This window comes from Zingiber officinale, chromosome 1B (genome assembly GCF_018446385.1).
Source record: "Zingiber officinale cultivar Zhangliang chromosome 1B, Zo_v1.1, whole genome shotgun sequence".
Lineage (NCBI taxonomy): Eukaryota > Viridiplantae > Streptophyta > Magnoliopsida > Zingiberales > Zingiberaceae > Zingiber > Zingiber officinale.
Genome location: NC_055986.1, coordinates 33948894 through 33963229, shown reverse-complemented (window position 1 = coordinate 33963229; position 14336 = coordinate 33948894).

The following is a 14336-nucleotide window of genomic DNA, read 5'->3' as shown; positions in this document are numbered from 1 at the left end:
AAGTCAGTTATTTTTAATTTAAGTTTATTTTATTTAGGGTTTAGGGGTTAAATTATGGAGTTCAAACTAAAAATAAAATAAAATTAAAATTTTTTAAATGTTCATAGGGTATAAAATATATATTTAGGCTGCATTTGGTTAAGAATAATGTAATAAACTTGTAATGTAATGTAATTAGTATTATATTACTATATTTGATGAAAAAAATTATATTTGGTGAAAAAGTTGTATGTTATATATGTAATATTTGATTGCAAGAGTGATTAAATTCTTTTGTTTATTATCTCTTATTTTTTATAAGGAATGTAATTTATATTATTATAAATGATAAAAATATTTTACGATCTCTACCACTGTAGTGGTCGACGATGACAAAGACTAGCGGTGTCGGCGCCCAGAGGCAGCGACGGCCACCGCAACATTGATGCATGAAATAAACTAAAGATATATTTAGTATTTAAAGTTTAGTTAAATATTAAATTGAAAATATAATTGAATTATATAATGTTGGCTCAATTATAAAATTTTATTATCTTTTATAATCTAAATTACATTATATTATAGTTTAAAATTTTGCCAAATAAAGTAATATATTGATTACTCTTTATCAAATGTTAGGATTTAATATTTAAAGAAATATTATCTTTTAAAAAAATAAATAAATTGAGACCTCCGGAACAAATCGGGTGCCTCAATTTCATGTGGCACGGATGAGTCCGCACGGATCTTTTTATGAATAGTTTATAAAGTCTTTTGACGTTGTCTATATTTTTTTTTAATGAGTAATGATGTAGAACGTGAATACAAAGAGTGAAAAAAAAGACGGTTTTTTACTAAACTCAACGGGCAATTTTGGGAAATGATAAAATCATATAGGTAAATTGAAAAATAATGAAATCATATATGCTTAGGGCTATAAATGTGATAAAAGGCGAAATTGTTCGTCTCCAGTGCCCAGCCGCACCCGACCCAAGGCCATCATGAGGGAGGTAAATCACAACATCCTGAGCGAGCATGTGGCAGGTGGGGTGAGTTGCATAGGGACCGGGGATTTACGCCCCGACTATCCTCAGTTTCGACCCCGCGACCTCATGTGGTAAGCATCCCACCACATACCAACTCGGATGACCTGCTTAGGGTTATAAATGAATCAAGCATTCGTGAACAAGTTTGATGTTCGACTTGGTAAGAGTTTGTTTATGTTCTTTCAATATATAAGATTAATTAAACAAACAAGCTTGAACACATATGTGTCCAGCTCGTTAATGTTCGTGAAGAATGTTCGTGAACAATGTTCATGAACAATGTTCACAAACCATATTCATTAATAAAACTCTTTTCAATATGCTAAATAACCAATAAAATAAAATAAATTTAAATTTAAATTATCAAGCTCAATAACCAATCAAGCAACTAAAAATTTCAAACAATCAAACAAGCTTGAATTGAGAACTTGATAACATCTAAACGAACCAAGCTCAAGCTCAGCTTCAAACAAGCTCAAGCTCAAAAAAAATAGACTAAGTCAAGCTTGAACAATCATTTCAAAAGCTTGGTTCATTTTAAGCTCGGCTCGGTTACCTTATCAAACAAGCTTGAACACCCTAAAGCTTGGCTCGGCTCGGCTCGACTCGGCTCGGCTTGTTTACAACCCCAGTATGTTGTACCAATTTTACCTATGTTAATGTTTCCAATCGAATCGATTCTTTTACCAGTGGAATCATTTTTTTTATCAGCCAATTTTAGAATCTAGATATCTCAGAATTATATGAAACTAATTCCTATATATTTCTCTAGTTCTTATAATTATATTCATGTCCTCAAACATCAATTTGACCCAATATATTGAGAACAATAATTTTTTGAATATAAAAAACTAATTTATGTTCAAAAAATCATTGCTCTAAATATATTGGGTCAAATTGATGTTTGAGGGCATGGATATAATCATAAGAACTAGATAATCACATAGGAACTTATTTCATGTCAATCAGAGATCGTTTGTCCATCAAACGATTTTTTTTCTAAAATCGGTTTTTGTTAAATCCATCATAAACAGTATTATTTTTAAAAAAATTAATTCATGTTCAAACGAACATTGTGCTCAATATATTGTGTCAAATTGATGTTTGAGGGCATTTATATAGTTAGGAGAACTGGACAAACACATAGAGACTTAGTTTCATATTATTCTGAGGTCTCTAGGTCCATCAACTGGTTTCAACCAATTTTGGTTGAAAACGGTTGATGGACCTAGAGACCTCGGAATAACATGAAATCAATTCGTATGTGTTCGTATAGTTCTCTTGATTATAAAAAATGCCCTCAAATATCAATTTGACCTGATATATTGAGAGTAATAATTTTTTTTAACATGAAAATGTGTTTGAAAAATTAATTCGTGTTCAAAAAATTATTGCTCTCAATATATCGGGTTAAATTGATGTTTGATGATATTTTTATAATCAGGAGAACTAGACGAACACATAAGAATTAATTTCATGTCATTTCGAGGTCTCTAGGTCCATCAGCTAGTTTTGACTGAAATCGACTGATGGATGGATTTTTCAAAAATTGATTCGACTAGAAAAAGTCAGTCAAATCGATTTTCGATGGATTTTTCAAATAGTTTGGAAATTGATTCGACTGATTTTTTTCTAGTCGAATCAATTTTAGAAAAAATCATCCATCAGCCGATTTCGACAAAACCGGCTGATGGATGGGCTAATGGACCTTGAGAACTCAGAATGATATAAAATCAATTCATGTGTGTTCGTCTAGTTCTCCTGATTATAAAAATGTCCTTAAACATCAATTTGACTTGATATATTGAAAACAATGATTTTTTAAACCCGAAAATGTGTTTGAAAACTAATTCGTGTTCAAAAAAGTATTGCTCTCACTATATTATGTCAAATTAATTATTTAAGAGCATGGTTATAATCAGGAGAACCAAAAGAACTTATAGCACTTCATTCCGAGCACTCTATATCCATCAATTTGACATAGGTCCACTTCATTTCGAGCACTCTATGATTTAAAAAATCATTGCTTTCAATATATCGGGTCAAATTGATATTTGAGGTATTTTTATAATCAGAAAAAACTAAACAAACACATAGGAATTGATTTCATATCATTCTGAGGTCTTTAGGTATATCAGTTGGTTTTTGCCGAAATCGATTAATGGATGGATTTTTCAAAAATCGATTCGACTAGAAAAAAAATAAGTCGAATCGATTTCCAAACTGTTTGAAAAATTCATCAGAAATCGATTTGACTAATTTTTTTCCAATCGAATCGATTTTCAAAAAAAATCCATCCATCAGCCGATTTCGGTCAAAATGCCCTTAAACATCAATTTGACCTGATATATTGAGAGCAATGATTTTTAAATATGAATTAATTTTTTAAACATATTTTCATGTTCAAAAAATCATTGCTCTTAATATATCAGGTCAAATTGATATTTGAGGGTATTTTTATAATCAGGAGAACTAGACGAATACATACGAATTGATTTCATATCATTCCAAGGTCACTAGGTCCATCAACCGTTTTCGGCCAAAATTGGCCGAAACCGGCTGATGGACCTAGAGACCTCAGAATAATATAAAATTAGGTCTCTATGTGTTCGTCTAGTTCTCTTGACTATATAAATGCTCTCAAATATTAATTTGACACAATATATTGAGCGCACTGTTCGTTTGAACACGAATTATTATTTTTTAAAATAATACTATTCATGATGGATTTTTAAAAAAACTATTTTAGAAAAAATCGTTTGATGGACAAATGATCTCTGATTGATGTGAAATAAGTTCCTATGTGTTCGTCTAGTTCTTATGATTGTATTCATGTCCTCAAATATCAATTTGATTCAATATATTGAGAGAAATGATTTTTTGAATATGAATTAGTTTTTCATATTCAAAAAATCATTGCTCTCAATATATTGGGTTAAATTGATATTTAAGGGCATGAATATAATCATAAGAACTAGACAAACACATAGGAACTGGTTTCATATAATTTCGAGATCTCTAGGTCCCAAAATCGGTTGATCAGCTGATTTTGATTGAAATCAGCTGATGAAAAAATTGATTCTACTGGTAAAAGAATCGATTCAACTGGGAACAGTAATAAGGGTAAAATCGGTATAGTATGTATGATTTTGTCATTTTTCAACTTACCTACGTGATTCGTCATTTCCCAAAGTTACCTACTGGGTTCAGTAAAAAGCCGAAAAAAAGATAGCAAACGATGTGGCTCAAACATGTAAATTTCCAGCTTAACCCCGTATATGAACCTTCTCTCTCCCATTTTTTACTACATTTGCCTTCATCCTTTCTTTCTTTCCCCTTCAAACATCCAGCCATAAAATGAAGCCCAGTTCACTAAAAAATTTTCCTTTCTCTTCCTCTTAGCGAGACAGCGAAGAAAAGAAAATCATCGGACCCAAATTGCTCAGCTATTGGAGCAAAATTGCATGACTCGTCTCCCTTGCTCCCAACCAAAAAAGGTTGAGCATGTCTCCCTTCTGTCTCCCTTCAGGTTGCTCAAACTTGTACATTCCAACCCCTTCTTCCCGTCCCTTCAGCCACAACCCCTAAATAAGTACTCTCCCTTCAAGTCGGTCATAAAATTCTATGCAGTGACAAGCTCCCCTCAAAATTTAGGGTCACAACATCAGGGTATGTATTAGATTGTTCAATCTCTTAATTATTGGGTTGGGAAATGGTTGGGAATTAGGTTTCTTTTGGTTTGAGAGTGTTACAACATCGGAGTGGTTGTTGCATGCATGAAAGTGTCTACACTAATTGAACATTTGGGGGGAGGGGGGCGCTTTTATACATTTTGCCTCTTTGTTTCTAAGCATCCAATAAACAAGTTATGTTTACTCTTCTTTTTTATGGGGGACTGAATACTATAGGGAATCAATCAACCGAAAGTCTGAATTACATATTTAGATTAGGTACCCTACCTTCCTTTTTTTGTTCAATTTACTTATTGCATTAATTCTGGATTGTGCTCAACTAATGAATGTATTTCATCAATTTGGGGGTTAATACTATGTTTTCTTTTGCTTAACTAATGAAATTTTGAATATTAGGTTGTTATTTCATGGCATTATCAAGGAATAGCATCATCGATAATACCAAATTTGAAAATGTAACATGCAGGGAATGCAGATTAAGAGTATTGATGTTAGTATCTAGAATGACTAAGAACACAGGAAGACTCTATTATGGATGTAAGTATCATGGATGGTTAAAGTGGGTGATGACCGTGACTTTGTTTAATGAAGACAACGGTCATATATATTTTAGGAGGTCGACAAGAGTAGAGTCAATACAGTCAAGGTTAGGGAGTGAACACATTTCTTATCATGGACATAATCTAGGAAATTGGAATGTACTGAAATTGGTCTTGGTATTAGTGATTTCGTACTTGATGTTTTTGGTTATGTGCCTGATTTTTTTGTTAGTTCATTTAGTTAAGTAGTAGTTAATTAGTGTCGGCGTTGTAATATGATAAAGAAATGTAATTCTGGAAGCACAATCTACTTAATGGTTGTAATATGTTTACCAAATATGGCTCTTATGCTTGCCAGATATCATAATTAGATAATTTTTTTTCAAACCATAATTAAAAAATATATATCATCTCATTGTGATATCCAAGTTAAAAGTTACAGTTCCGTAGCTGCTACGGATTCGTAGCTGCTATACTTATATATCAAACTTTCGAAAATCATAACTTTTGACTTAGGTATTAGAATGAGATGATCTTTTTTTTTTAATTATAGATCTTTGAACGAGCTTCGATTTAAAAAAAAAATTATCTAATTTTGATATCTGAGTTAAAAGTTATAGTATTGGGAAGTTTGCTATATAATTGTAGCATCTACACTTGTTGTAGGAGCTACACATTTATAGCAGATATGGTTTTGTAGCTACTACAATTGAAGTTGTAGACAGGTCAACTCGTGGCGGGGTGGATCGACCCGTGGCGGGTCAACCATTTGGCAGGGCTAGTCGCGTCGACCCATCATCTTGGCGAGTTGAGAAATTCTTAACCCATCCCAATCTAAGGAGTGTTGTGGGTTAGGCAGACCAACCCGCGAGCCTATAAAAAATTTTAAAAAAAGTTTTATATCAACATTTTACATTAGAAATGTTTTATCAATCAAATGTATCTAGAAATAGATTTTTTTTAAATGTAAATGTACACAAACAATCAAGTACTTCTGTTTGATGAAAAATACTATTTTTATTTTAAAATTATAACAAAGAAAGATAAAAAATTAATATAAAACTTGGCTTACATGTGTTTCTCAACCCACGGGCCGACCCAAGCCTGTCGTGGGCAAACCCGTACGAGTTGTGGGACTAGGCGGGTCGATCCATAGTGGGCTTGGGTTGATAAAATTCCAACCCAACCCGTTTAAATTTTTTGACAGAGCAGACCAATCTGACGGGTCCAGCCCAAATTAACGACTCTAGCTTCAACTGTATAACTACTACAATTGTGAAGAAAACTTTCAAAAATCATAACTTTTGACTCAGATATTAGAATGAGATGTTTTTTAAAATTATAAATCTTTAAAAAAGCTTCGATTAAAAAAAAATGTCTAATTCTAATATCTGAGTTGAAAGTTTGCTATACAATTGTAGCAGCTACATATGTTGTAGAAGCTATATAGTTGTAACAGCTATGGTTTCATAGCTACTACAATTATATAGAAAACTTCTAAAAATCATAACTTTTGGCTCGAATATCAAAATGAGATAATCTTTTTTTATTAAATTATAGATCTCTAAATGAGCTTCAATTAAAAAAAAGATCGTCTAATTCTGATATCTAAGTCAAAAGTTATGGTGTTCAGAAGTTTGCTACATAATTGTAGCAGCTACACATGTTATAGCAGCTATGGTTTCGTAGCCCCTACAACTATATAGCAGATATAAAACCGTAGTTGTTACAATATGAAAAATAATTGTAGTTGTAGCAGCTATAAAACCGTAGCTGCTACGACATGAAAAATTGATTTCATTTCAAAATAATAATAATAAAAAATGTTTCAAGTTATTTAGAATAGCAAATGAGAAAATAATTACAAAATACTATAGAAGCAATTTTGGAGACAATGTATAGAAACCTTATAGGAATATTATGGTTTGTTTCAAGGGTAAATATGGTATTTTTTGTATTTGTATTCCCAAATCTCTGGCAAACCAAATAATAATTTTGCAAATCATACATAATCCTAGCTTATAAACTAAACAACAGTATTAGAATGGCTAAGATATAGGTACGAGTATCATATCAGACACGACACGTATACGGCGATACAAAATTTTTTTAAAATATAAGACATGATACGACTAGGATACGATGATTAATAAAAAAATATATAAATATTATATTTTACATTTTATGGTATATTGTGAGTCTTATGGTTCAATCCAAGTTAAAAGTTATGACATTTCATAGTTCACTCGGTAAATATGTTGTAGCAGCTACTAACTGTTAGAACCCCAAGGGTGTTTTGATGTGATCAACAAGTTAAGTTAGGTCCTGTCGTATTTTTAACCTTGTGTCTAAGTGTGTAGGAGCTTAGGAGCACAGGGAGTCGAGCAAAAGACGCAGCTAGCAAGAAGGACGACACGGGAGGGAGTCGACGGGCTCGGTGCGTCTGAGGTACGAGGCGCTGCGGAAGAGTATGCGGGCGAACGAGAAGGAGGCACATGGCATTTTCGAGGGACGAGAAGCCGGAGCGGAAGGTTGCTCGAGAAGGTCGAAATTGGGTTCGGGTGAGCCGTATTTCGGTTGGCCGAAATCACCCAAGCAAGATGAGCCGGAGCGGAAGACCCAGATAGAGGTATGTTAGTTAGAGCCCTAGAGCCAATCATTTGATGATTGTATTATAGACTTGTTGTATCATATTCTTATATATAAATAAAGGTATTTATTGTTTTGGTTATTATACTTACTTGTATTGGTGCCAAATAAACTAAGTATAATAGCGTCCTTGAGTAGAAGGTTCTCACCTATATCAATCGGTTAGTTGAACCGATAGTGAGATGATATAGGGAACACTACTCTTAATCATTCCTAGTCGAGTATTAACATTCAGGGACAATGTTAATGCAATAAGACTAGCATGTAGGTCAACTCGATGACTTGATCTCACAAGTCATGGATATAGAGATATCAAGTTGACACATGGGTATACATTAGAGAATGTATACTGAATGACCCGCCATGAGAAAGTATCATGGATCATTATATGAGTGTCATATACTTTCTCATGTGGCTATTAGTATGACTACTAGTCCTTAGACATGAAGTCACCATGGTTCCCTACATAAGGAGTTATGTACTTTGGTTTCGTCAAACGTCACCCGTAACTGGGTGGACTATAAAAGCGATTACTGGGTATGTAACAAATTATGCGGAGGGATGTGAGTAATGTAGATGGGATCTATCCCTCCTATATGACGGGAGAGACATCAGTATTCTTGATAGAGTGAGACCACGAAGTGCATGGTCATGCCCAAATGAGTCAATATAAGATATTGAGCTCATTTGATTTAGTGAGTCTACTTGGAGTTCAGGATTTAGATTGATCAGAGGATGACACGGTCTATGCCTCACATTGATCAATCTAGATATCTAGGATAGAAGGACAATTGTCATATATTGTAATTAGTCACAATTAGTAGTCACAAGGTGATGTTGGATCTCAACATTCTTGTAACTTGGGTAGTAATGATGTGTTGCTAGATACCGCTCATTATTTATGCTCCTAAATGGGTTTATGGGCATTGCCAACGTTACAAGAACCTATAGGGTCACACACTAAGGACAATTAGATGGAGATTAGGTTCATATGATGAACCAAGAGGATTAGATTCATGTGATGAATCAAATTGGATTAAGAGTAATCCTAATTGGGCTAATTGAGTTGGACTCAAGTTGATTCATGTGTTCAATGAGTGTAATTTAGATTATGACTCATTGAATCAATTTAATTAAATGAATTAGATTCATTATATTAAATTGGCTTGAATTAAATGGTTGGATTAGATCAACCATGAGAGAGATTAAGTCAAGTATGACTTGACTTGAGAGGAAGATGAAGAGTCAAGTTTTACTTGACTTTATGCCACCTCATTGGTGAGTTGACATTAAGTGGCCAATGATGAGGTGCCACATCATCATGTTTAGCACATGTGTGTGCCACCTCATGGAGGTTACAAATCTCTTAATGGCCACACTTAATGCAAAAATGGGGGTTACACTTTGGAAAGTGGCCGACCACTTTTGTTGTGAATGAGAATTCATTTTCTCATTCAAGGCAATTCACTTCATGTCCTTCCTCTAGCTCTCCCTCTCCCTCTCCTCCTCAACTTGGCCGAATCATCAAAAGGTGCTAGCACATCTTTTGTGTGATTTTCCATCTACGTGTTCGTGTGGATACATATAGAGAGTTGTCTACGTTGACAACTTCAAGATCCGGCACCATTTGGACGAGCGGGAACGCGAAGGGCTTCGCTTCAAAGGTATAACCTTTTTCCCTTGTAGATCTAAGTGTAGATCTAGGTAGAAACTCGTACTCGTATGTTTTCAAACTTTTTCTTTGCACGGATCCGTTGGCTAGGGGCTTTCGGGGTTTTCGCGACGCGAAAAAGCGATTTTCGCGACCCGAAAAATCCAACAAGGTAGACTAAACCGGAGCAGAGGGCCCAGAGTGAAAAGTCAACAAGAGTTGACTTTGGGGTTCCAGCCGGCCTGATCCATTTCAGGCACCCGTAATAGTTCGGGGCGCCCGGAACCCTTCCGGGCGCTTGGAGCAAAAAGTTATCAGGATCTCGGTCAAACCGAGATTTGTGCATCGGGGATAAAGTTTTATCCCCCCTAGGGCACTCGGAACCCTTCCAGGCGCCCCGACCAAGGCTATAAATACAACCTTAGTCCAGAAACTAGAGATCATTCCAAGAAAATCATTCATTCAACACTTGTGTGCTTCGTTTGTAGTCTAGCTTCTTTATTTGTGCGCTTCATTACTGTAAGAGGCTTCTCCGCCTGAAGGAGATATTCTAGTGTGACACTTTTCTTGGATTAACAACCTCCCCAGTTGTAACCAAGCAAACATCTTGTGCCTTTTCTTTTCTGTTTTAATTTATTGTTTTTATAAGTTATGCAAGTGTTCTTTTGAAAAGTCGAGAAGGGTTTCTTTTTATTATTTGCAGGCTATTCAACCTCCCCTTCTAGTTGGCCAACGTGGTCCAACAAGTGATATTAGAGTGAGGTTGCTTCAGGAGGACTAACCGCCAATCGAAGCGAAGATGATGGTCAGACCAAGAATATACCCATTGAAGTTCGAAGGAGAATTCGCTACCTGGAAAAAGCGAATGCAGGTATTTTTCAAAATTGACTTTGAATTACTTCTTATAATGGAATTTGGTTTTGTAGCACCGGAGGGCAAAGAAAAATATCAATGGATGAAAAAGGAGCAGGCCGACTACGTGGCAAACGACAAAACAGAGTACCATCTATTGAGCGTTCTTCCGCTATAAGAAGTCAATCGAATCGGCAACTACGACTCCGCGAAGGAACTTTGGGAGAAGTTCCTTGAGCTGCATGAAGGGACGTCCGAAGCCAAGCTCGCAAGGCGAGATCTACTTCGTAACCAGCTCACTAGCCTGTGACTTAGAGAAGATGAAACAACTGCGCATCTGCACTCGAGAGTCAAAGAACTTATCACCGAACTTTCGAATCTCGGAGAAAAGGTAAGTAACCGAGATTCACTCAGGTACGCACTAAATTCTTTTCCTAGAAATACGAAATGTGCATCACTAGTAGATGCCTTTTATATTTCTAAAGATTTAGAAAAAATTACTTTAGAAGAATTATTCTCGACATTCGAAGTGCATGAATCAAGATGTGCAGGTACGAAGGAGCCCAAGCACAACATCACCTTCAAAACATCGAGAGACGAACCTAAGTCAGAGTCCTCTCTCAACGACGAGGAAATGGTTATGATGGTAAGATGTTTCAAGAAACTTTGTAAATCTAAAAATACTAACCATCCATAGGGTAGAAAGAAAAAGGATGATCCACTGCTACCACTGCAACGAAGAAGGGCACGTCAAGGACAACTGCCCCAAGCTGAAGAATAAGGACAAGGACAAAGGTAAGAAGCCTGTCCAAAAACGCAAGGTCTTAAAGGCAACGTGGGACGATACGTTGTCCGAATCGGAAGTCGAGGTCTTCTCCGGACTTGCACTAATGGCAAGTCATCAAGATGACGACTGAGAGTCAAGCTCTTCCGAAATGAGCATCGAGAGCATCGATGAAGGGAGAGCTACATCAGAAGATAACAGCAGTTCAGGGGGAGACACGAATAACGAGATCGACAAGGTAAGTCAGGTACGATCTCTTCCTCCCGATAAACTATTTAAGTTTATTAAACTGTTAACTACGGATTGCTATAAGTTAGAAAAAGAAATTAAAAATTTAAAAGTAATACTTGCTAAATCTTGCCATTTAGAGGAGTTAGACAAATTAAAATTCGAAAATAATAATTTAAAAATACAAGTAAATAACTTAAAAAATCGTGCATGCTCATCTAATACAAATGTTAGAAAATTTAATAATCTAAATTGATATTTTATATACCACAAGGGACAAATTAGGAATATCTAAAAAAAGTATGTCCCTAAGAAATTTTTAGTCAATCCAGTAGGCTGGAACCTATATTGGATTTCAAAGTCCTGTTTAACTTGAACTATTAGATTTAGAGCTTTCAGTGAGAAAGTTAGACATTAAATTTCTTTATGATGCTTTGTCTAAGAAAGTGGTTGTTGCTCTAATAACCAAGAAGACCTAATGTCTAGCCACAGTTGGTTGCTACTCGGAATATGTACCGGTTCTCCTGTATAAAAATTTTGTACAAGTCCTGAACCTTTCCTAACAACATATTGTGTTCTTTCGAAATTAAATTTGGAATCGCAAACGGAACTTAACATTATTGATTCCAAATTCAACTTAACTGTTCTGAGTGGTTTAGACTTGGATTATAAACGATGCTTAACATTATTGATCCAAATCCACCCATGTTATAAATTCGATTAAATATTTATTTCAGAGATCGGCTCCCAGGTCAAACATGGCGAGGCACTAGGCCTTTTTGGGTATGAGATCATCCACCACTGCCTCGACAAAGCCTTTCAAAGAAATTTAATATTTAATCTCCTTATAGTAACCCTATGTTTAACCATTAAGAACAATCGAATCACAAGATCGAAAAATAAAAGAAACATAAATCGAATCATAAATCTGAAACGTAGAATCATATGTCTCTTGTGTTTGGTATTTCAAGATCTAAACAAAAAGATGAACTAGTTATGATGCGGAAACTAATAACTAGTTATATCTTTTATAGCTTATAGACCTCACGATCTTCTGTCGTATTCCTCTTCTTATCTCGGACGTCGTGTGAGCGACGATCTACTGAGACGAGAATCCACCCAAGCTTCCTTCTTCTTCTTGCAAGTTTCGGCCAACAACAACCTCCTTGAGATGAAGAACTTTGGCCACCAACCAAGCTCCAAGGGATGCTAAGAAACAAAGTCTCATATCTCTCCTTCTTCTCCAAGCAAAATTCGGCCACCAAGATCTCTCAAAGAAGATGATGTTGTCGGCCACTTAAGAAGAAGAATAGGGGAAGAGAAAGAAGAGAGGGCCGACCACCACCAAGGAAGAGAGGAACAAAAGAAGATATGTTGTTATGAGGTGAGACACCTCTACCCTCTCTTTTTATATTCCTTGGTCTTGGTAAATAAAGAAAGTTTTAATGAAAGCTTCCTTAATTTCCTTGCCAATGAAAGGAAAATTTAATTAAAATTTTCTTTTCTTGTTTCTATTGGCTGACCACCTCAAATCCTCCAAACAAGGAAAGTTTTAAACACAAAATTAAAATTTCCTAATTTGTTTTAGGAAATTTTTAAAATAAAAATTTCTCTTTTAAAATTCCCTTCATGGTTGGTTATAAAAGAAAACTTTTATAAATTAAAATATCTCTATTAAAACATGTGAATGATTACAATAAGAAAAGTTTTCTCCAAAATTAAAATCTTCCTTTCAATCTACAAATAAAAAAAGATATCAAACCTTTCTCTTAATCTTTTTGTAGAAACTATAAAAGGAAAAATTAAATTTTAAAAATCTCTTTTAAATCATGGCTTCCACATAAGGAAAGATTTAAAAAAATAAAATCCTTTTAATTTTATTGTGGTCGGCCACACAAGCTTGGATTCAAGCTAGGGCCGACCACCTACTTGACCCATCTAACCTTGGTTTGGCCAGCCCTAGCTTGGGCTCCAAGCTAAGCTTGGCCGGCCACCTTAAGGTGGGTAAGAAGGTGGGTATGGGTGGGTATAACACTTTATAATTAAGAGGCTACGACAGGGATCGAGAGAAGGAATTGATTTTGGTCTCCCGATAAACATGAGCTTCCCGTGTTCGCCCCGAACACCCAACTCGAGTTCATCAATAATAACTCATACCACTAAAGAGTTATTATTGAACTACCGCACCAATCCCATATTACTATATGAGCTCCTTCTTATCATGAGTGTGTTAATCTTTCTGTGTTTAAGATATCGAATGTCCACTAACTAAATGAGTTACTGACAACTCACTTAATTAATATCTAGCTCCAAGAGTAGTACCACTCAACCTTATTGTCATGCCGGACTAAGTCCACCTGCAGGATTTACATGACAATCCTTATGAGCTCCTCTTGGGGACATTATCAACCTAGATTACTAGGACACAGTTTTCTTCTATAATCAACAACACACACTATAAATAATATCATTTCCCAACTTATCGGGCCTCTTGATTTATCGAACTAAATCTCACCCATTGATAAGTCAAAGAAATAAATACTAGATATATACGCTTGTTATTATATCATGATTAAGAGCACACACTTTCATAATAACAAAGGTCTTGTTCTTTTATTCAGTCAGTATAAAAAGAACTTACCTTAAATGGTTCTACTCGATACACTCAGCGTGTACTAGTGTAATTTTATAGTTAAGATAAACTAATACCAAATTACACTATGACTATTCTAATGGTTTGTTCCTTTCCATCTTAATCGTGAGCTACTTTTTATAATTTATAAGGAATTGATAATATGATCTTCTGTGTGTGACACCACATACCATATTATCTACAATATAAATTAATTGAACATCTACACTTAGCATATAAATGTAGACATTTGACCAATGTGATTCTTTATTTCAAAATAAAAT